Source organism: Canis aureus, chromosome 7 (assembly GCF_053574225.1).
Source record: "Canis aureus isolate CA01 chromosome 7, VMU_Caureus_v.1.0, whole genome shotgun sequence".
Classification (NCBI taxonomy): Eukaryota; Metazoa; Chordata; class Mammalia; order Carnivora; family Canidae; genus Canis; species Canis aureus.
This window is the reverse complement of record NC_135617.1, coordinates 8,469,303-8,493,625: the sequence shown is the minus strand read 5'-3', so window position 1 is coordinate 8,493,625 and position 24,323 is coordinate 8,469,303. Positions and strand designations below refer to the sequence as shown.

Sequence of the window (24,323 nt, the reverse complement as noted above, 5' to 3'; positions counted from 1 at the left end):
CTGGTACACATTGGGGACACATTATTAGCCACAACAACACAAAGGGTCGGTGTGGCATGAATAATTTTGGACCTGCCCCTGTGACATGTCCCTGACCATTACGGAGGGGGTCAGCAGGGCTGAGAGGCTGGAGAAGGTGGGAGCCAGAGGTGTTTGTGGGGGATCAGGGCAGCCATGGTGACTTTTCAAGAACGGGAGGAAGGTGAGGAAACCTTCCTTGGTCAGTAGAACCAAAAGGTTCTGGGGCCTTCCCCTTGATCTGATAACTTCCCCTTGGACCCACAGTTACCTATAGAGCTAAGGAAGTTGTGAGAGAACCTGGATGGCAAAGTATCCCCTGTTATAACCCACAGGTGGAGGTCCACCTGGAGAGACCGGCTAGTAGACCAAATCCCCCTGAGGCTTAGTGAGAGCACGGAGGAGGGAAGGCCTGTGGGGCTAAGCTACCCTTCATTTTCCAAGAACATGGCCTCATGGGCCTTTTTAATTGCTTTTTAAATGTCTGAGTGGCTCCTATTGCTCCCATTAGTTCATCTTGACAAAACGATTCAGGTGGTTGCCCCAAGCGCTTTAGCCATCTTTACCTGCAGCCAACAGCAGAAGTTTGGCTAATTAGCACAATGAATGATAGCCGTGACTTCTGTTGGCAAAATTAGCAATCTGTTAATTAATATAAATGAGGTTAGGGCCAGGCTTTTCCTGGTGAGCCTAATGGTACTCAAGGCAGGTGGATTGGCTAAAATCTGAGGGGCACACTCTCCTCTCACGGACGCTGAGTGTCACATTCTAGCCAGCTCTTCACGGGTCACCTTTCTGAAGTCGGAGGCGTGATTCAGACCTTGTCCTCTGTTCAGCCATGAATCCAGGCAATTCTAGATGCTTAATGTTAACTGAATCTGGTCTTTAGGATATTATCCTGTCACTGTCAAGAGAATCTTTCATGTGAAGTGTGGACGGAGCACCTAAAAGAGGCCTGGGTCTTTGCTGAGCTTACAGAACTAGCTGCTGCTAGTTCTTGCTTTTGGATCTTCTAATAAATAATGTACATGTGACAGCATTTGGTCTCAGACCTTTCATTATCAGACCCCAGAGGGGCTGTGGAGAGATTGGGGATAATCTGATCCCACCATGTTCTTGGCCAGGAGGAGGTGGCCTCAGTGATACAGAAACGGGATGTTATTGAGGCCAGATGGCACCCATTCATTCATTCATCCATTTAGCAAATACTTTTGGTACAACTTCTGTTTGCCAGGCACATGCTCCACAGTGAGGGTACAGTGTTGCATGAGGGAGACATGATCCTCTCCCTCAAGAAGCTTCCAGTCAGGAGGCAAGTAGTCAGACGAGTAATAATAGTCAGTGGTGAGACTCATGGCAGGAGAAACACAATGGCATAGGGGTATGTTGTGGACAGAAAATACAAGTCCAGGTGGTTAATGCAGTACCTTCTTTTTTCTGGAAAAATTCAACTGCCAGAACTGACCCCACATGCAACTGGACAAATGCCCGAGGGGGTGTGGCCTGACACTGTTACAGAGTTTGCAGCTCAAGGACATTTTTGAGGTCCCGTGGTCCTCCTCCTCCCATCAGTTTGGGGCCACATGGACACCTGGCCCCCTCCTATTTTTATCCCGGAGGGCATGAAAGTTCAAATTCACACGATGCATTTGGCAGATTTCATCCCCAGGGACCACAGCACGAAAAGGCTCAATGACTTGCCCAAGGACATTTATTGAGTCAACAGTAGAAATGGGAACAAAACTCAGTCACCTGACGCTGGGGCCAGCTCCCCTTCCCTCGGCACATCACCTCACAGGGAAAATAATCTTCTGAAGTATCAAATAGCATTGGCCTTCTGATGAGCTAGCAAGCTGAGGAGAGAATCATGAGAAAAGTGGGTGTTGAATTTCCTTTGACATAACCCCTTCAGAAAATCCAGCAGCGGAGGCAAGAAGCATGGGACTTAGGTTATAAATGAAAGCAGAAATCTTTCTAAACAGCCTTGAACAGCTGATAAACAGCCATGAGGCCTGGCTGTGAGCGTCAGCCCAAAATGAAAGCAGAGGGAAAAAAAGAATCAAATGTAGAAGATGCCAGAGTTCTCAGGCAGGCAAGAGGAGTGCTCGTGATTCATAGTTTTATGCGGGCGATGGAGTGGTCCTTTTCATCCCCCGGTTATGGGGATGGCGTGAGGTCCTTGGAAAGCACAGCTCACTGAAGGGTAGTCCCACGTGAGGCTTTGATAAGCTGACTAATGACATCTGCCCGATGACATCAAGGTTGCCTTGTTGGGACGAGAGGAAACAGTATCTGCATTTGGGAGTAGTGGATCTAGGATTCATTTCCCTCTGTGGCGAGGAAAGGAAGGCAGGACGAGCCTGGCCTGTGCGCCGTGGATCCAGGGCTCACTCACACCAAACATCTAGGAGAACTGACAAAGAATGGGCTGTTACATTTTCTTTTCTTTTCTATCTCACATTTCATTTGTAAGTAATCTCTACAGCCAATGTGGGGCTCACACCCACAACCCCCAGATCAAGAGTCGCGGGCTCCACCAATGGGAGCCAACTGGGCACCCTCGGGGTCCTACATTGTAGACTGTGAATTCTGTAAAAGGCAGCAATTGCTTACAGAATTCCATTCTAATTTTCTCTCAGTTGGAATTTCTATGAGTTTCTTAAAAGATCGTGGCTTCCCTAGGCCTCAAACCACAACTAGATGGTTTTCCCTCCGTATGGCTCTGCCCCCATGACGGTATGTTGCCCTATTTCCAGCCGCCTGGTGGCACCCAGGATTGGGTTCCTCTGGTTGGTCTTCCTTTAACAAAGCAAACAACAAAGTTGAAACAAGTTTCCTTAATATCTCTCAGTTTGAAAAAGGAGAGGAGTTTGCAAAAGAAAAGGTTTTTCTTTAAAAAAAAAAAAAAGATTTTATTTATTTAGAGCATGAGAGGGGAGGTGGGGGGCAGAGGGAGAGGGAGAAGCGGACTCCCCGCTGAGCAGGGGCCCGGACCCGGGCTGGATCCCAGGACCCTGAGATCACGACCTGAGCCAAAGGCAAATGCTTAACCAACTGAGCCACCAGGTGCCCTAAAAGGATTTTCCTTTGACAGTTTAATCCACTTGTAGATTCTGTTTATTGAAACGTGTCTACAGGCTTCATTTTATTGATGCGACCAAATATAATCTATCAGCATCATGGCCTGGAACGTGTAACATCCAGACTCCCGGGAGATTTAGGATTAGAAAGCTTAGGTCTGCACAGTCCCAGTGTGCTCACGTCACTCCACATCTCTTTCTCCACCTACAAGATATACTCTGGTGCTGCCCGATGGGCTGTACTGGGAACGAGAAGAGGAGAAAGCTCACTGAAAGTTACTTTCCAGTTTTTCCCACTTTTGCCAAGGTTTGTAACGAGGGAACAAATCTCCCTTTACCTAACTATGCAAGAGGCAAATCCTACTCGTAAGAAAACAATATTCCTCTTGATAGGATAGATCCTTCAGTCCTCAGTAGGTCAGTTCTATGGAAGAATCCAGAAGCTAGTTTACAGAGAGTGGGGAAGAGTGGGCTCAGTGTGGATGGATCTCCAGGCTCGAGACTCACGGCCCTGACTGCTGACACCTTCCTGGATGCCCCCAAAGGAGATGCATCCAAAGCACAGCACCCTGTCTCCTCGCCCAGCCCCTCCACCCCTGGCCACCGAAGGTGTTCTCTGTCTCAGCAAATGCAACCCCCTTCCCTACAGTCACCCAAGCTCCAAACCGAGAAATCCTCCCTAATGTCCTTCTCGCTCACTCTCCCCACTTCCAATGACTCACTCAGTCCCTTTATTTCCGCCTCCCAGATCTCTCCGATATTTATCTACTTCTCTTCATTCCCAGCACCTGCCTTCCCTAGTCCTGCTTGCTAGCACCTCTCACCTGGATGCCGCACCAGCCTCTCATTCAGATCTCTGCCTCCGCCTTGCCCTCTACGCTTCCTATGTGCAGGGAGAGTGATCCTTCTAAACTGCAAATTGGATGCCCCCGCTTTCCTGCTAGCATCCTTCCATGGCTCCCTATTGCCTTGGAATAAGGGCAAACAAGGCTTATAAGGACCTTCTTTGTTTGAATGGGTTTATCTCTTCAGATTCTTGACTTGCCACTCTTAACCTCTCCATATTCCACCCCTGCCTACGGAAACATTTGGGACCCAGACAAACTTGCCTTGCAGTCTTCTCCTCCTTCCCACAGTTTGGAACACTCCTTACATACTCTCATTCCTGCTCGCCTGACACAGTGCTATGCATCCTTCAGACCTCAGCGTAGAAGTCCTATCACTTAGGTGTTCCAACAGCATGGTCTATGTGTCCCCTGTCAAAGCTCTTGCCTCATTCACTAAATGTCTATTTATTTTTTTAAGCTATATTGGCTACCAAAAGGTATGTCCCTGATTTGACTTAGAAACGGCACAAGTAAAATGAGAGAAAGCTTATCGTTGGTTGGTTGGGGTTGGAGAGGAGGAGAGGATTGACTGCAAAACAGCCAAACAAACTTTTTGGGACCATGGGAATGCTCTGCATCTTGATTGCGATTGTCAAAATGCATCAAGCTGTACGCATAAGATGAGTGAAAGTATTGTATAGAAATTATACCTCGATAAAGCAGGTTTTAAGAAAAATAAGTGTATACTCCTTGAGGGCAGGTTTATCTCATAAATCCACCATCCATAGTAAGTGCCTGCAATAAGTAATTGCTAAACGGATGGATGAATGAATGAGTTACTCTTGCCTTCCTCTACTGTTTTATACAATTGGTATAAAATTTTTTTAAATGTGTGTTTATGACAAGGATTAAGTTATGACCTATGTTGGCATCTCATAAGTGGGATTTGAATTTTCTTCAATGAAACGTGTAAACCTATGACCTGTGCATGTCCTTCAGGGAGAAAATGGTTTTAGGAAGAGCTCATGGAAAGGAGGAGGCATGACAGTGACATGAGGGGGCTGCTTTGCCTACCCTAGGTATGGAGCAGGTGAGGAATAAAAGCTTCCAGGGGATGGCTGGTGGCAGTTCTGAAGCCTGCCTACCCAGAAGCTGCCTTTCCAGAGCCCAGGCTGATCTGGGCTCTGGCTGTACCACGTTCTAAAGGCACTGATGATACCCACTTCTATGCTCAAGCTTCATGCTCCATCTTCGTCCCCAAACACTCAGGCAGCTCAGGAGAAATGGGATGAGAGCTCCTGCCCAGACCACCACGTATGTGCTTTCACACTGATGCCAAGAATCAGAAACAAGCACCTGCCTTGGCCTGAGCCAACTTTGACCAGAGCTCCAGATTGTACTTGGTTAACAGTGACCTAGACCCGGGGTTAACCCTGTTCAACTGTCCAGTGTCAGGAGCCCTTTGTGTTCATGGAGTCTGCACTTGAGTGTCTATACACTAAAAGACTAATTAGAATTGGAAAGAATCAGCTTACTTGTCGCTTCTCTTTCAGATGAGGAAACTGAGGGCAGAAAGGACGAGCGAGTTGGCTGCTCTGTGATGAGATGGAGGTGTTGGGGGGAATCAGCTCCCAGTCGTCTCTTGCCTGCCCCACAGGCCCCCTGCTTGGTCTGTTCCTTCTGGAACACTGCAGTGCCCACTGCCCTCCTCACAACCCAGCGGTGACTAACCCAGTTTGCACAGTCGGTTTCCGAGAGCACTTGGTGAATCAAAATCATGAATCTTGGGATTCAGATCTGTTCGTGGATTTTATCACTGAATGACTGAAAAGAGCCAAAAGAAAAAAGAAAGGGACTCATTTCCTGAAGATCACACAGCTCATTTGGCTGAAAGATGGGAGACCCCCCACCTCTCTGCTAATTTACGGCCTCCCTCGGAAGGTGCCTGCTTCTCCCACCTGCAGAAGCACACACACAAAATACATCAAGTCTGCTCTCTGTGTGGCTCAGCACCACCTCCTTCCCTCTTGCACACCTGGTGGAGACTGTTGAATGAATAAACAGACAACCTCATTTGTAAGTAGGTGGCTTGGAATCCAGAACACACTTTCCAAAGGAAACGACGTCATGAGAGGGTTTGGGTTTCCTGGGCCTGCCCACGAAGCTGAATTAATCTATCACACAACTGAAAGACTATATATTTTCAGTAGGAAATAAGGGAGAAAAGAAGTGCAGTTAGCATATTAGTCATAAAATAAACAACCAAAAAAAGGGGAAGAAAGAAAGAAAGAAAGAAAGAAAGAAAGAAAGAAAGAAAGAAAGAAAGAAAGAGCAAGAAACGCCTGCTGGGGCAGACCTTACCCACATACATAGCCTAGCTCCATGCAGAAGATGAAGGGGGGCCGTGTCTCTCTCTCTCTCTCTCTCTCTCTCTCTCTCTCTTAGATGAGTGATTATGCCTCGAAATTAGTGACTTCCTCTGCTAACAGCCGAGTCTCTGACAGCTGCTCAGATCAGCCAGGCATACATTACTTTCATCTTTAATAAACAGGCACTCTGAAGTCGGTGGCTGGTCTCCATGGCAACCAGATCAAGTGTTCCACTGATGTCGGGGATGGAAGGGAAGAAGGAACAGATCACTTTTGCTGAGGGCCAGAGGAAGGCAGAGTGTGGGAAACGATGGACTTATTAATACCCTCTGTTTCCTCCAAGTCCCAGCTACTCACCCGGGAGAAGGGAGAGTCCCTGCTTCTCCATTTCACCACGTACCGAGGAAGAGGGGTCCTGCTCAGTGGTATTAAAAAAAAAATCTGGAAAAGGCCAGCCTAGTGCACACCAAGGCCTCAACGGCCAAGGAGCTAAATGCAACTTGATCCAACTTATCCTTATTTACTGTGTGTGCCTGGCCCTCTGCTACCTGCTGCAGGGGTTATTTACAGGAGGAAAACACAAGGTGGGGAGAGGGGCCAGGGAACATCACGGTGACGGTGGGAAGAGGGCCGAGCAGCCCCTGCCTCCCTGGGCCCGGGACAGCTGCTGCTCGCAACACCTTTCACCCTCAAGCTCAGCCATTCTCGGGCTCTAGTGGGGGGGGTGGGGGACGGACTAGCAGCTGGTCAGGTGGGAATCAATAGTTTGTTGATAGTTCTCTGCTGTGGCATCCACTGGGATGTTAACCCCTGAGACCCACAGCATTTCCACCTTCTCTGAGCTCTCCCTGGTGGACCAACTCAGTCTGCAGGACTGGGATCTGACCCACTTGCCTGATCCAGGCTGAGGCCCTGACATCCTGCCTTGCCCAAGCTCACCCCTTCCCTCGGGCACCCAAATCACAGTTCCGTGTCCCCAGGATTGCCGGCTCCTATGGCCCAGCAGGAGTCTGGACCCTCTAGGCTACTGACTGATGCTTGTAGAACTAAGCCCGTTCACTGTGGGCCCCTGAAGACTGGACCTTGGACCACCAGCACCCCTTGCCCCTCCTGTTACCATCCCAAGGCCTATCAGCTTCTGGTCCCGAGGTCTGCCCTCTTCCTACAAGCCATAGCTACTGCCAAAATACCAGAAAGCTTTATTTCTGAGCCCAAGTGGATATAATAGATGTGGTGTTTGAGGTGAGTCTGGAAGGGTAGCCAGGATTTAGACAGCAGGAGAGAGAGCTTTCTCTGTCAGAACCAGGGTCCTTGATGGGAGTCATAGGTAATGGTGAACTCCCTTTATTCACATCTCAACTAATTAATGCCAACTTCCTGCCCCTGGTCAACAGGTAAGGGTGCAGGTAGTAGTGATTGGAGGAATCGAGTCCTGGCTGGGCTCCTGCGGCAAGGACAGGTACTCATTCACAGTGTTCTCCTGGAGCTGGGTTGTGTAAATACAATCAGTACCCTTTTAGAGTACTGATTAAAGTGCAACTGGACAGGCAGATTCCATGAATAGGGTTACAGCAGTCCCCCTTCCCCATGCGGCATACGTTCCAGGACCCCCAGTGGATGCCTGAAACTGCAGAGTACCAAACCCCATCTACACTGTTTTTCTCTATATATACCTGCCTATGATAAAGTTTAATTTATAAATTAGGCCCAGTAAGAGATTAACACTAACTGATAATGAAATAGGACAATGATGACAATATACCGTAATACAAGTTCTGTGAATGTGGTCTCTCTCAAAATATCTTATTGTTCTGTACTCACCCTTCTTCTTGTGATGGATGATAAAAATGCCTACATGATGAGATGAAGTGAGGTGAGAGGTGTAGACACCGGGATGTAGCATTGGGCTACTACTGAGCTAAGGACAAGATGTCAGAAGGAGGATCCTCTGCTCCCCAACCTTTGTTGGCCTCGTGGAACTGAACCAGTGGAAAGCAAACCCACAGGTAAGGGGACCTATGGTCTAAATAAAATTCACTGAACATATTCACCCATTAGTCACAAAATGGATGAGGCTGAGGAGCAGGCAAGGACAAGTCATGAAAGGCTCTTGTAGGCCACATTAAGGAACTTGGACTTTCACAGGAGCTACTATTGAGCTATTAAACCGGTTTATGCTGGGGAATCATGTGATCTCATGAAGTTTTAAGAAAACCACCATGCCATTCTAGGCACAGTGGAGAGGGTGGAAAGCTTGGGAAGTGCAAGAACGGAGTCGGGAGGCCACTCATCCCGCCCAGCTGTTCCAGGAGGGGCGAGGGGACTCAGGCTGCAGGGCTCAAGCAGAGAGGGGTCTCCTTCACTTGCACTGTCTCTGTTTTCATTTTACTTTCTGCTGGTTTCCCCCTTGTCTCCCCGGCTGTGTCTTCCCTCTGTTCTTCACGGGTGCTGCCCATACGCGCTCTCTCCTGTGCTTTTCCGTTTTCACCCTCACTTCGCATCCTCTATCCTGGCCTTTCTATTTCCTGCTTTCTGTTCTCTTCTCCATGTGGAGAGAAAGCTGCCCACAAAACCTCTCCTCCCTCAGCTTTGGAGGAAATGACCAGCAACAGGAGACAAACTCCTCTTATCTGCTGGAAACAAGTAGGCTGATTTTTCCATCCAAGGACTGGAACACCAAAGGCTATTGGCCACACCAGTGGATCAGCAGAAATGTCTATTAGTTTACTGCTCATTTCTACCCATTCAGTGTGGAATACTCTGGGAGATTCTCTTGACCCTCCCTTGACCTGAAATACCTCCTCTACTGATGCCTGAAAGCCCACCATTAAGCCAGTCATTCCTTTGTGTTAATTATTACTTTCTCCCAATGGTTTTCCTTTGAACATAAAAATACTCCTGGAAGGGGAAACACATTAGCTTCCTATTACCTTGATATAAACAAAGAGTGGAAGGGAAAAATACAAAAGTTTTTCAAACCATTCTCAACATCAACTATGGGATTGGGGTTTTTTTTTGGGGGGGGGAATTGGGGTTTAAATCTAATTCGATGGAGCACAGAATTAACAAAATGTATTTAAATTATAGAACTGTTGATGTCCATATAATCATATTATCTTTTCTTTTTATCATTTTTATTGAAGTATAACATGCACCCAATAAAGTTCACAAATTTAAGTGTACAGCTTAACGAATTTTTATGTACGTATACACCCACATACCTACCATGAGATTAAATAAATCCTGGTACTTCAGAAGGCTCTGTGTGCCTCTTCCTAGACAATATTCTCCAAAAGGTAACCACTGCTCTTATTACCATAGATTATTTCTTCCTGTTCTCAAGCTTCATATAAATGGAGTCATAGGGATTCTGGTTTCATTGGTTGAATATAAGTTTTTTGAGATTCATACATGTTGTTGCATGTATGAGTCATTCTTTTCTATTTGTGCTTGGTATTCTTTTTTTTAAATTTTTTTTGTGCTTGGTATTCTTGTATGAATATACTACAATTTCTTTATTCATTTTTCTGTTGATGGACACCTGCATTGTGTCCAGTTTCTGGCTTTTATGAATAAAGGTGCCATGAACATTCTTGTACAAGTTTTTGTGAACACTAATTTCTCTTGAATATATACCTAGAGGTAAAACTGCTAGGTCAAAGTGTAGGTATATATTTAATTTTATTAGAAACTCGAGCAGATTTCCTGAGTGATCGTACTATTTTACATGAGTTTCATTTGTATATTTGTTTTGATAACAAGAAACTGTAAGGGATAGAAAACTTAGGAGTATTTTCTATCAGTACCTGCTAAAAGAAAGCCAACCCTATGGGCTGTCACCAGTGGAGGAAAGAGCTAGTTTAGGCCAATTCAAGAGAATATTCTGGACAGACTAGACTTATAGATAACACCGCAGGCCCATGTGTGATGGTGCTTCAGGAAGGGATATTTTTTTTTTTTTTTTTTTTTTTTTTAGGAAGGGATCTTATACCAGGATTCTTGGTTACAAGCAACAGGAACCAGTTTGAGCTAATAGAATCAAGTGGGAATGTACAGAAAGATATCAGGGTACTCACAGAATCGACAGGAGAGTCAAGGGCCAGGCCTAGAGATGAGCAGGAACTGAAGAGAATCTAGAAGGTCAGGAACAGGCAATTCAGACCTCAGTGTCACTCGTTCAAGGTTCTAAGTTCCAGAAGAGTCTATCTGATTGTTTGAACTTAGACCAAAGGTCCACCCTCAAGGCTGGGAGAGGTGGAATCTGGTCTCTGCAAGAACTTCCATGGTGGGGAGTAGGCCCCTGGATTTATACCCCACTAAGACTACATACACATGGAGGAGGCAATTTCCTAAAAGAAATCATAGCCATCTGGAAGGTGGAATGGATATTAAGTAGCCGAAGAAACACCACATGTTCACTACAGTCCTGTCTTCAACAGTATTACATTCACACTAGCATGTTGATACTAGAGGAGATGAAAGAAAACTGGCCTGATCCTATTGGGTAAGCAAGGAAAGGGAATTTGACAGGACTATAAAACCTAGCTGAGTTGTTAATCTGCTTTCAAATGAATTTGGATTTTTGTGGGTTTTTTTTTAAGATTTTATTTATTTATTCATGAGAGAGAGAGAGGCAGAGACACAGGCAGAGGGAGAAGTAGGTCTCATGCAGGGAGCCCGATGTGGGACTTGATTCCAGGACCCCGGGATCATGACCTGAGCCAAAGGAAAATGCTCAACCACTGAGCCACCCAGGTGCCCTCAAATGGATTTGAAATAGAAGAGATCATGTGACTCCAAATTCCCTAATTTGTCATTTTTGGCCAGTCAGAGTCACTCTCCTTGCAGTGCCATCAAACCTGAGGGAGCCCTGGGTAGGGTCGGGAGGCAGAGGGGATACTGTGGAAATGAAAGAAAGAAGATTACAGCAGAGGGATGGCACTCCTTTCTGGGTCTTCTGTTCCTCAGGCCCCACAGCTTAGTGCCCAGGGCCTGTGAGCTTCTCGGGGGCTTAAGAAGCTGTGAGATTTGAGGGGGAAAAGTTACAGGCTCCAAATTACATAAAGAAAATTGCAGATTTTACATCTGTAAATGCTCAGTTTATATTTAGGCACATTTTACTCCTCTTTGGTGATGCTCCTACCTCCAGCTCAGAGTTCCCTGGGACTTCAGCTCATTGTGCATGGCTCCAAACTACAAAGCCACCAGCAAAAGAGAGTGAGGGGGAGCAGGGGCAGGTGACCTGGCTTCTTCACAATGGGTGGCCACATCTTGATTCTCATCTAGAATCAAAGTCAGTTCTGGAAAGAAAAAAACAAAAACAAAAACTAAAGCCCTCACCTCTGAAACTAAGTTCAGAGCCTAGTTTCTGGATTCCTTCTTTATTCCTCCAGTTGTTCAATGGAATTAATCCAATGTAACTTTATATCTAGGAAAGACTGTGAAAACATCCAAGTTACATGAAATTGGGCCAGAGGTCCTCTTGAGCCTGGACTTATGAAGCACGCCTTTTCCTACAGTGGAAAGAATACTAATTTACATATCAGAAGACCCAGTATAATCGAGTTGTGTCATGAACTCACTACATGACTTTAGGCAAGTCACACCCTTTATTCTTCTTTTTCTTTTTTCTGGAATATGAAGGGAGTTAACTAGATGAGCACTGATGCTTGTTCAAGTCCCATGATCATCTTAAGCGGATTCCTAAATAAAGAAAGGACTCATGTTAGCCTTGCTGACACATCTTCCCTCGTGTGCCACAGAAGACCAAATGATATAATAAAAGCATCTCTGTTCCCCAAACCATCCCCATCTCCAATTTATGCAGCCTGTGATTAGTAGAACCTATTTTGCTGTAATCAAGTGGGGTAGTTCTAGGAAAAAATTATACCGAATTTCACTAAATGTGCCTTCATTTGGTTAACCAGACCACTAGGACTGACATACTGTACCGATTACACAATGTGAGTACCTCCAACATCCTTCCATTTCAGTGAATTGGCTTTTTAGCCATCAGGGTAGAGCCCAATATAATTTATTTTCTTTGTGGTAGTGTCAAACATGTCTAAATTAGTTAAACTACTTTAATATGAGGTTGCTTTAAGGATCAAAAATTCTTAACCGCTCCTTCCAAGGAAACATCAGCCCGCAACATGTGGACTGAATCTCCATTTTCATTTACTTTGTTTCATTTTGGATTCTTCCGAATGGCTTCATTTTTCTTGTCCCTAAACCAACTTAAATTTTGGATCTGACTAAACACTCTCATATTTGTGCTAATCTTTTGACCAAATACTTCCCTTCATTTTGCACCCCACCACTAGGCAACCTAATTGTGATCAATTACAAATTGCTGGGTGGTGAGCTCTTCATTCTGTCCATAGCAAGATAAATTACTTCCTTGCCTACACAACCTCTCCTGGAATAATATTCTTGACCTCCTCCCATTCTCTGTCCTTCTCCGAGAAGGCCATGCTGCTGATAGTCGTACATGTAATTTGAGCAGTTTGAAAAATATACAAACACATTATTAGCAGCCTGTTTAAACAGCACCTTTCCCTTAGGTGTTCATAATCCTTTAAAGTTATGGTATAATTACTCCTTCCGGCATCACTTTAAAATATACACAGCATGGCAAGAATTATATTTGTCAAGAAACATGACAGTTATGAATAGATAAAAATAATCTCCTGTGTCTCACACAACATTTTTATTTATTTATGGGATCTGTGTATTCCTTGCCTCTTTCAAAAAGGACTTGAGGCTACTTACAAACTCATATGTATACCATTACTCTAATAAAATAGGAACGAAACCAGGAAGGAAGGTAGGAAACCTATTCCAAAACATGACAAGAAACCATAAAGGAAAATGTGGCAGATTTGATTACACAGAAAGTTCTATGTTGCAAAGGTCAGCTAAAGGGTTACTACCCACAATATCAACTGTATACAAATGCCTAAAAATCAATAAAAGAGCAACCCTCAAATGTGTATTTTGTACCAAAAAACCCATGATAATTAGACCTAGAATAAGAAATACAAATAATCAAAAAATCCTATGGAAAAAAATGCTTGCATTCTAATTCCTACAGAAGGATTTTCAAATTAAAATCTAGCAGTTTGTACACAACTCGACAGCAAGAAGATAAAAAGAGTTATAACATACGCTATTATACAGCTATTTTGGTTGTTCTAAATTTTCTCCCAATGCAAAAATGCTGCAGTGAGCATCCTGGTACCTATATCTTTTAGCAAACACACAAATATTTCTAGAAGACAGGTTCCTAGAAGCAAAATTGAGTTAAAATTAATATGCATTTAAAAATGATAAATACGGGCAGCCCGGGTGGCTCAGCGGTTTAGCACCACCTGCAGCCGAGGGCGTGATCCTGGAGGCCTGGGATCGAGTCCCACGTCAGGCTCCCTGCATGGAGCCTGCTTCTCCCTCTGCCTGTGTGTCTGCCTCTCTCTCTCTCTCTCTCTCTCTCATGAATAAATAAATAAAATTTAAAAAAAAAACTAAAAATGATAAATACTACCAAATGTTCTTCTAAAATATTCTTCCGTTTTACATTTAAATCCATAGAATATGAGTGTGCTCATTTTCCCTAAACATGCAATTACCATATGACCCAGTAATTATACTCTTGGGCATTCATCCCAGAGAAATAGAAGCCTATATTTCTATAAAAAAACTGTGCAGGAATGTTCATAACAACTTTATTCATAAATGGCTAAAAACTAGAAACAATCCAATCCAAATGTCCTTCGATGGTTGAGGGGTTAAACAAATTGTGGCACATCCCTACCATTGAATACTACTCGGCAATAAAAAGTTGATACACACAACAACTTGGATGACTCCCCAGAGTTATGCTGAATGAAAGAGCCAGTGCCAAAAGGTTGTAAACTATATGATTGCATAAATACATTTCTGAAATAACAAAAGTATAGAAATGGAGAACAGATGAGTGGTTGTTAAGAATTAGGGGTTAGGGAAGGGGCAAGAAGGAGGTGGGTGTGGGAAACCCAAGGGATCCGCATAATGATGGAGCTGCCCTGTATCTTGACTGTGATAGTACACACAGGAACCTATACAGGTGATAAAATTACTTAGAACCAACATACACTCACGCGCAGATGAGTTCAAGTGAAACCGGGCAAATCTGAATAAGCCTGATGGATTGTATCAATATTAATACCCTAGTTGTGATACCCACTGTACAATAATTTAGCAAGGTGTTACCAATGGGGAAACCCTGGAAAAAAGTACATGAGATCTCTATCATTTCTTACAACTGCATGTGAATCTACCATTATCTCCAAATAGAAAGTTTAATTTTAGAAGATATAAGGTAAATCTACATGGTATAATATAAGGTTTATGATACCTGTGGAGTGAGAAAAGTATGTGACAAAATAATAGGAACGGTATTCTGTTTGTGATAAACAAAGCCATATATCACCTTGTGTGTATATGCAAATAAATAGAAAATTTAATACTGGTTACCTCTGAAGAAGAGGATGGGAAAAGAGTTAAGTTTTGGTCTGTACACTCCTATGTTGTTGCAGTCCTTTACAACAAACATTCTGTGATTTAAGCATATCGGTGTTTGGGTTTTTTAAAAGATTTATTTATTTGAGAGAGAGGGAGAGCACATGCTCATGCGTGTGCGCAGGCTTGGGCAAGCATGGTAGGAAGGGACAGAGGGAGAGACTCTTCAAGCAGACTCCCCACTGAACACAGAGCCCGACAGGGGACTCCATCTCACAACCCTGAGATCACGTCCTGAGCTGAAACCAAGAGTTGGTAGCTTCACCAACTGAGCCACCCAGGCACCCCTAGTATTTGTTGTTTCATGGTAAGGAGAGATTAAATAAGCCAATAATGAGAGTTAGCCAACTGCCTTATAGTATGAGCAGTGTCTCCTCAAGCAAACTGGGGGCAAAGAAGTGTTCTAGGGAGATGCAGGTGTCTGAGAAGGCAGCAAAGCAAAGGACCCCCAGAGAGGAGCAGAAGGGTGTAGAAAGGGGAATAATCTGCAGTGGAATAGGACACAGAGGGGAGGATTGGGAGGGAGAGGAGTATCCTGGGAAGAGTGATGAGGAAGAAATGCAGAGACTCAAAAGTAGGAGGGAAGCTGGAAAGGGATACTTTGGGGATTTTCCAATGGAGACAGGAATAAAATATTGCTTTAGGTTTGCTATTTGGGATGGGGTATTTATCATTTGTCAGGGCGGTGGTGGCTCATGCCAGGGGCTTCTACTCAGTCCTTCTACCAACATGGGGATTCTACCAACAATTGAGGGTATCTCCTGGAACTGTACTTCTAGAATGGAGACATATTGGGCTGTAGTCTCATTGAATCCCTTGTCAGATGAATTCAAGTCAAGGCTCTGTTATCTGATCTCCATAGCCCTTAGTTAGAAAGTGGACCCAGATGGCATTCCTGGTCTAGGGATCAGCATAAGCTCAAAAAGCTGGATAATTTCCAGTACCAGTACCCAGTACCCAGTCGCCCCTAATAAATGGTCACTGGTCCCACTAGGTTTGAGAGAACCTGCAGGGTCCTTTCTAAAAGTGTTCTGGGTCTGTGAGCTGGCTTAGGTCTGGCAACTGGATAAGAGGCCATGTATTCCCACTATGGTAACCCAAGCTGGAAGGTCTCTCCCTGTATATGTGAAGAAGTGACTTAGTAAACTGCCCTTCCTGTTCATTTCTAGGAGTTTAGTGATCAGTTTGCCATTGCCACAGATCCCTGCATATGAAACACTCTATCTCTCCATCCCTGTGGTTTACTCAGGTAATTGCATCTTCCTTGTGTCTCACAGTCCCCCTGAGCCCGGGGAAGCCAATTCCATTATGATATCAGCACTGCTACCTCTGACCTTCAGAGAGACATGTCAGAGCTCTTCAATGCCTGATGCCTCCCATACCAATGATTTTTTTTTTTTTTTTTTTTTTTACTGCCTTGACGAAATGCTCTTCATATCTTCATAGAGCATTTGGGTAGGTGATAGTTGAACATGTTGGAGTAATTGACTCATTCTAACATTCCCATTTCCCTGAGCCTCTAGACTCCTTCCACTCTTAGAGCCTTGCTACTCAAAGTGTAATTTGCATCACCTGGGAGCACATTAGACTTTCATCCCTATCCTAGACCTGCCAAGTCAGAATCTGCATCTTAACAAGATCCCTAGGTGATTCATAAGCACATTAAATTTTGCTTTACAGCAGTGGTTCCCAAACTTTAATGTGTGTCAAATTCATTTTTGAAAGCTCAAATTCCCAGGGCTCAGCTCCCAGTCCTGATTCTATAAATTCGGGGTGAAATTCAAGATTTCCATTTCTAACATGTTCCCAGTTGACATTGATGGTCCCAGGTGACACGGCCACCACTCTGTATCAACCATGAGAGCTTATTATGAGAGCTTAAAGAATGTCAGCCTACATAACTGTAGGCCATCATAGACTTTAGGTAATTCCACAATCTTTAAAATCACTACCTTTGACAGAACAACTAAGTGCCACAGCATCTTGATCTTCCAGTGGCTTGTCCTCCACTTACTCTTCATCCCATGCTATGACCACTGATGATTTGAATGATTGAGATGCTACTGCAGAGAGTCTCAAGCAGGCTCCATGCTCAGCACAGAGCCTGACACGGAGCTTGATCTCAGGACCCCGAGATCATAATGTGAGCCGAAATCAAGAGTCACACGCTTAACCAACTGAGCCACCCAGGTGCCCCTGTCATTAGAAAGATTTCAAAATGAGTGTCTGTGTCCAGAAAGCATTATTCCTGCTCTTCAGAGACATACACCCATGCCAACTCTAATTGTCCTTCATTTTCAGTGGTGACCCTCTGTCGTGTGTGTTCTGGCTCTAAAGAACAATGCCTAACCAGCAGTATTTTCTCCATGCTCAGGACTGTCCTTGGGCTTCTTTGGGGCCAGCTGCTGTTTGCTTAGTCTGGCATGATTTTTTCCTTTGTGTCCTTAGTTCCTGGTTTGCCAAACACCATGGTCTAGAAAGAATCCTCCCGCCAGGGATTGCTTTAGGCCAGTGTTCTCCGGATGGTTTTCTGTGTCTGCCTCTCACCACATCTTTCGGCCTGGGCCTTAGGCTTGCCCTCCAGTGATTTCTCTGTGCTGTTCCTCCCCAGCTTCACTTCTGCTTGGGTATCCACCCTCTGCCTTTACCCATTCTCTGGACAACAGATGGGGGTATTGGGCAGCCAGGTGTCTCTAAGATCACCAGATGGGTGACAGTGTAACCAATGTCTGGTAGTAATACAAGAGAGGACATGGAACTAAACTTTCCCAATTTTTTAGTTGCACCTCGGGTGGCTAAGCAAATGCTTCAGGCATCGTTAAGTAAAACCAAGGTCAGTATATGAAGAGTAGACCTGAATTTGCCAATCTCCCCTCTCACCTTCCCAGTCTTCTCCCTTTCATTGTGGTTTTCTCACTAATACATAGAATGAGACATGTGACCTCATCTTGACAAACATCACAAGTGTTTGTTATTATTTTTCTCGGTCCCTGTGACTTATGGTCATGCACCATAGTGGCTAGGCCAGCTTATAAGGCAAATCCGTTACCTGTGAAAAATATACTTAGCAGACTCATTTCTCTACCCAGCAAGATGACTGAGAATAATCACATGAGAGCGTATTACCATTTGGATAGCTTCCATCAGAACTCTCCATGTGATTTTCAGTTCGGTGCTCTCTCTTCCATTTCATCTTGTTATTACTGTTTTGGATTTTGTTGTTGCTGTTGCGAGAGCCCTCAATAATTTCTGGATGTGTGCTGTGCGGGGATTGGCTTTATTATCGGCACTATGATTATCATCATCCATCACCTAAAAGGCTTAGAAACGGTCTCCAACAGCACGCCCTTGCTGCCTATCAGACTTCATCTTGAGGTGCTGGAGAAACGTCTGACGCTAGAGAAAGCCCCCTGGCGCAGGCCATCACACAGAGTTTCAATCAGTGGGCTCATCGGTTTGCTCTTCGGTAACACAGACAAAAATGTAATTTACTGTTGCTATGGACGATTTACTCCTAAATTCTCGAGATCTGTAACTCCAGAACCTCCCTGATATCAGAGGCCTCTCTTAGGGCCTGGCTGGAAACTTAGCCTTAATGGTACCCTCCACATATCTGTTCTAAAATCTTACTGCTGGAGTCGAAGATAAATACATATTTCCTTAAGGGTACAACCAAAGCTGGCCGAGTCGGACTAAAGTAAGGGAATTATATTCTTTGCTTGGGGGAAGAGTTTTCTTGCTTTTGCTTTCTTCCTCTGGATATGAACAGGTCTACGCACATAGCCCTATGCCCTAGCAGCCTTCTTAAGACCCAAAGGGAAGCAACCTTAAGAGAAAACCTTTGTGGAGGAGAGCAGAACAGGAAAGGAGAGAATGTGTGTCCTTGTTGACATCACTGAGCTGCTGAATCCACCAGCCCTGAAGTCCACCCCTCCTCCAGAATCTTGAGAGATAACAAATGTCTTTATATTTAACTCAAGTTGGTACAATATGCTATTATTATTACTATTATTATTATTAGCCACGGAAAACATCCCAGGTGCTACAAGTTCTCATAGGTTCCTGCCTCATGTAACCAAGGAGGGCCCAGCAGAAATATGTGAGCCACTGGGGGTAATTTCTGTCAATCTTTTCTCCATTCCACTCACTCAACCTGATTCCTAATATGGGACTATTTGGACTTTGGGCTATCCTTCTCGTGTTTCTTCCCCACCCTACCCCATTTTCTCTAGCTCTCAGAAAGCACTATTATTCTCCATTTAAATACAACATGTCCTTCAAGCTGAATTTAAGCTACGGTCAAGTCAACCTGAGTCTTTCAAACTATGTGGGGACCCCATCTCAGGGGGGACTGGAAGAGGAATGTCAGATCATTAGGTAGGAAAAGTGTACCCTGGAATTGTTTTCTGGAGTCAGCAAAAATGTGGGAAGAGACCTCTGGAATTTTGTCAGCATCAGTGCCTCCTCTGAATATTTGTATCCTTGCTCTAGGCCCTGTTGTATCTGTAGAAGTTCATCTGTATTTTATTTGGGGTCAAAGAAGTTCTCCTACTGGGTTGGGGTCAAAAATACTTAAATGGCTGAAACTTGAGGTTTGCTGAGATTACTGGTTTTTTATCCAATTGGAAACATTTCCAGCCAATTATTTCTTCAAATACATTTTCTACCTCACTCTGCTTCTCCTCTCTTTCTGGGACTCCACTTACATGTGTATGAGATTGCTTGATACTATCCCACAAGTTCCTGAGGCCCTGTTCTTTTTTCTTTTCATCTTTTTTCCCCTTCTCCATTTGGATAATATCCATTGACTTGTCTTCAAGGTCATTTTGTGTTTACTAATAATTTTATATTTTGTGTTCATTGTGCTATTAACTTCTAGCCAATGAGTTTTCAATTTCAGATATTGTATTTTTCAGTTCCAGGATTTCCATTTGGTTCTTTTTTAAAGTTTCTATGTCTCTTCGAAAATTTCCCCTCTCTTCACCTACCATGCTCATATTTTCTTGTTGGTTCTTTTGTTTTATAAGATTTTATTTATTGATTCATGAGAGGGAGGCAGAGACATAGGCAGAGGGATCTCACCACCCATGAGATCATGACCTGAGCTGAAACCAAGAGTCAGATGCTTAACGGACTGAACCACTCAGGCTCCCCATGGGGAGCTATATTTTAAATTTTATTTAAGTTTAATTAGATTCCAAAGGCCGCATGTACCCAGAGGATACCATATTGAACAATGTCACTGTGGAAAGTTGGTTTTAGGCATTATTAGGACTGGCCTATTTTGGCCTTGCCTTTATTCCTAGGGCATAGACTCTAGTGTTGGGAAGTAGCCCTCACTCCCACGGTGTGCCCCTCTGTGTTCCCAGTGGCATACCTCTCTGACTGAACCCTGACCTCCATCTCCCCACACAAGGCAACTGCTCTTTCAGCCTTCTGCCCTCCTTGGGGTCCTCCTGCCTCCCTCGCATGGGCACAGATCAGAAGTTAGCCAAGGATTTGTTGGAAGTCTCTATCACAGTTTGAAAGCTCTCCCTCTGAGGCTCCCTCCTTTCTGGGATTTCCCCCTCCCCAATTCCAAACTGCTGTAGAAGCCCCAAACTCCAACCTCTAAGTCTTCAGCTCAGTGGAATTGCCACTTTCTTCTTGGGCTCTGTCTCCTAGCACAATGGGAAGTGCCTAGTCCTGTCAGAGGAAACATTCCATCACCTTGAATCTCGCTCAGTGTCATTCCCTTTTTTCAGGGTTCCTATCTTCTTCAGAGATGGTTTCAGCTGCAGAACCAAACCATTGTGCTGGCTCTCCTGGACCTTAAAACAGATTTTGTTGTTATGATTTTGTCTGGGGTCCAGAATTTATCATTGTCTTTGGCAGAAAGTTTAGTCAGAGACAATTAACTCTGCCATTGTCAGAAGTCGGAACTGACCTGAAGGACCAAAATTAGACATTAAAATACTGAGTTTTGGTGGGAAAACTTGGCTATTCTTGCCTTGTACACACGCTCCCATGTCTCTTTGCATCAGAAGGGGATCGATTTTGCTGAACCAGTGCTGAAAACTGAAAATTCTCTTGAAGGAATCATACTTTGAAGCATTAGCCATCATTCATAATTTAGAACAGACAATCCTTTTCCGAAAGCAGGTTTTGACAGGGGTTAGTGAGAAAGAACAAGAAGTTCCTGGCCCATATCTGTCTTCTGACTGCAAGTGGCCAAAAACCTGCCACAATTTTGCCCGAAGCAGAAGAATTTATAGACAAGGATAGGTTAAAATTCCATAGTAGGGCTAATTCCAGGCAGAGCTGGGTTTAGGGCTCATATAGTGTCGACAGAACAGAGGTTTTCCTGCTTTTGTTTTTTTTTTTGCTTTTTGTTTTTATTCCCAGCTTTCAGACCTGCCTACCGCATTGTCAGAATTAATCCCAGCTTCCTGGGACTGCAAGAGGATGGTAGCCACGTCCAGCCTGCATCCTCTCGGGTATCCAGTACAGAGGAGAAAGGGAGAGCTTATTTCCCCAAAATTCCCAGAAATAGCCATGAAAATCGTGCTGTGTCTCCTAGGTGCTGCCTGGATCACAGTGCCCATGTCTGGAACAACCGCATGGCCATGAAATAGAAAGAAATGATTGGCCTAAGCGTGGCTCACCTGTTCCACCCCACAGGCAGAAGGATGTTTCACCAGCTCCTCATAGACTGAGAGTAAGAGAGGGGTAACCCCCCCCCCCAAATATCCGGGACTGAGAGTGGACGGTGGAGCAATCCCCCTGATAAATATCTGGGCTCTTATGCACTGGAAGGGCAGACACACACTGGTGCAGAAACAACAGAGGCCTACCGGGGTGGTTATTGGAAGATACAGGAACAAAGTACATGGAAGGAGTTAAAAAGTCACCAACTAGAGAGAAGTAGGGAGGCTGAAAAGGAAAAGCTTCCTCTTTTTCCCACTTAGCCCTGGGGCTCAGGGCTGCTGGAAGCAGGTGCTGTGCTGTATCATTGCTTCATGGTTGGCGCGCTTAGGGACCTGCAAAGACTGAAGTCCATGAAATTCAGATACCACAGCGGTATCTTAAAAAGGTATCAGGTGGAGAATGGCTTTTAATGTGGAATCCAGGCCTCCAATGAGAGGTTTGTTCCACTTGCTAAATCTGGTGTGGGTTAAATGCCCACTGACCTCTTGTCCCTATAGCATTTCATCACTGTGATGAATGCTTGGTAACAAACCTTCCTGTCCCCACCCTTTCTAATGGCACACAATCTCTATACCATTAGAGGTCTGAATTCTTTTTCCAGATAAATTGCCAGGCCCTCTTTCAATCTCTTCCTTTAGTGAGGGAGAAATCCAAGGAAAAAAGAAGACAATCCGTAGTGCAGCAATGCTTCCGAATGTTCGCGTGGCTTGGACAGCGCCTGACCGGCTTCCCCCACAGCTCCAAACCACCCAGCAGTCTCACCTCCCCCTACCCCGCCCCCCATCCAGAAAACCCAAGAAAACTTGGGGGAACCCCAGACACCACTGGGAAATACCTTGGGATCTCTCAATCCATTCAGTCCTCATTGGTTGCTCCTAAGCATCTTCTGACTTGCACCCCATCATTCTAAGATCGCGCCCTGAAAGCCTTCCCCCAGTAATTGAGAAAACTCCTTCCGATTTTCAAAAACGTGTGCACTTTTTAGGACCCTACAGTTTTCTACAGTAAGCACACCTCACTTTTACCACACATAGAAAAATTAAAATGAGTGTGGATATTCAAAGTTTAGAGTCCCACAAAGCTGCCCTCCCTTAGAAGTTCCCACGATAGGGACCCCTGGGTGGCTCAGCAGTTGAGTGTCTGCCTTCGGCCCAGAGTGTGACCCCAGGTCCGGGGATCGAGTCCCATGTTAGGCTCCCTGCATGGAGCCTGCTTCTCCTTCTGCCTGTGTCTCTGTCTCTCTGTCTCTAATGAATAAATAAATAAATCTTTAAAAAAGAAAAATAGAAGTTCCCACAATAACCCGTGACTGACTCTGGAGGGGTCGCTCACAGCATTTCGGCTTCTTGAGTCACTCCAGTTACATGGAATAGTAAAAAGAAAGCAAGCCTGGGACTTAATTTTAAGATGCAACCTGGCAGGTGCTTCTGGAAAGAACTCCTATCGGCTCTTTTCATACCTGTGTTCCCTTCCTGATACCTTCCTAGTCTTTCCAGGTAATCAGAGCATCCCTTGCCCCCTTTGTGAAAACGACTCAGGTCACTTCCCTCACTTCCACCTTCCTGGTGAGCTGGTCTTTGGAAGGGTAGAGATATTCTGGTTGGTTCTTCCTCGAGTCTTCCTCCTTCCTGCTCTCCCACCACCCGCTTGTGTCACTTTCTCTGTGTCCCACTGCGCCCAGGACACACCTGTCACTGACCTCATTCTCAGCTTTGTTTGTTTCCCTGCTAAGATTACTGGCCAGGTGCTGTCATCTTCGGTTTGCTGAGCCATTGCCTTGGTGCAGTGCCTGTGACCTACACTCGGGACGGGGCCGACTTCATTATTCACGACGGGCTGCAGGTCCAGTTACCAGCAAGTGGCCACCTCCCAGGCCAGACCGAAACTCGTTTAGCCAGTTCCCTTCTTTCACTGAGCTGGTCCGAGACTGACACACACGGATTGACAAAAACACTGAGGTTGTCTGTGTTCCCAGGAACAAATCCCCCCTCCACGCTCCAGAACAAGACCCGGTCTGTTGCTGGACTGTGATTCCCATTTCCTCTCCCCACTCGGCCTCCCCCCACCCCTCTCCATCCACCCCCTCAGCCCCCCACCTCCCTTGGCCACAAAGCTATGGGCCATCAAGCTTTAACGCACTGTTGAGTTGTTGATTGAAACAGGGTGTTATTTTCTGAACGTCAAACAACACATGACGCTAAAGCAGGCAGAACATAGCAGGAAAACAAATGCGTGCTGCTTGGGCACCGGATCCAAACGCACAAATGGGCTGAACTTTGAGAGCCTCTACGTTCCCCAAGAAGTCTGCGAGCATTAAAATTGATGACGGTGATTAGGTTGCCTTTCAGGGCAGCGAAATCTGTATAACCGAATCCTCCTGGGCCTAGCCATTTTCAGCCCAGGCATATTAACTTGGCTTGCTGTGAGTCTGCTTTTGTGTACACACGCACAGTATTTAACCACGAGCGCAGTGGGCCCCAAATTAAAACCATATTTTGTTAGCACCACATGTTCCAGCCTTGACAGTATTTATCAAAGGGGAAGCTGCTGGATTTATTGAAAGAAATGAACTTCACCAGCGTCTGGCAAGGCCCAACCCTGACGGGGAGCTGTGATTTTTTTTTTTTTTTTTTTTTTTTTTTTTTACCCCGCCCATGGAGTTGGCTCAAGGCTGGTTCCTTTGCTTTGGGCGTCTCCCGTGCCTGCTTCCCAGCACCCCCGGGGGCCCGCATGGGATGGCATCAGCTCCAAAACCATTTATTCTTCAAGGCCCCCTTTGTGTTCCC

The 24,323-nt window shown here is 45.0% G+C and overlaps 3 long non-coding RNA genes across 6 annotated transcripts; 1 reads left to right on the top strand and 2 right to left on the bottom strand.

Annotated features, from left to right (window-relative positions):
• Positions 1-1,711: 1,711 nt before the first annotated feature.
• On the bottom strand, positions 1,712-10,482 carry LOC144317048 (uncharacterized). Of its 4 annotated transcripts, none has more exons than XR_013382919.1 (4): positions 10,371-10,462; positions 6,287-6,527; positions 5,461-5,749; positions 1,712-2,431 (listed from the first exon to the last, which is right to left on the bottom strand). It is a non-coding gene; the product is annotated as an uncharacterized LOC144317048 (long non-coding RNA). The 4 variants fall into 4 exon arrangements; XR_013382922.1 differs by having other exon boundaries at positions 6,291-6,527; XR_013382921.1 differs by having other exon boundaries at positions 6,295-6,527.
• Positions 10,479-12,096, top strand: LOC144317047 (uncharacterized). The gene is made up of 2 exons (XR_013382918.1): positions 10,479-10,798; positions 11,727-12,096. It is a non-coding gene; the product is annotated as an uncharacterized LOC144317047 (long non-coding RNA).
• LOC144317049 (uncharacterized) lies at positions 10,921-23,540 on the bottom strand. Its single transcript, XR_013382923.1, has 3 exons — positions 23,237-23,540; positions 11,438-11,594; positions 10,921-11,193 (listed from the first exon to the last, which is right to left on the bottom strand). It is a non-coding gene; the product is annotated as an uncharacterized LOC144317049 (long non-coding RNA).
• Positions 23,541-24,323: the final 783 nt, after the last annotated feature.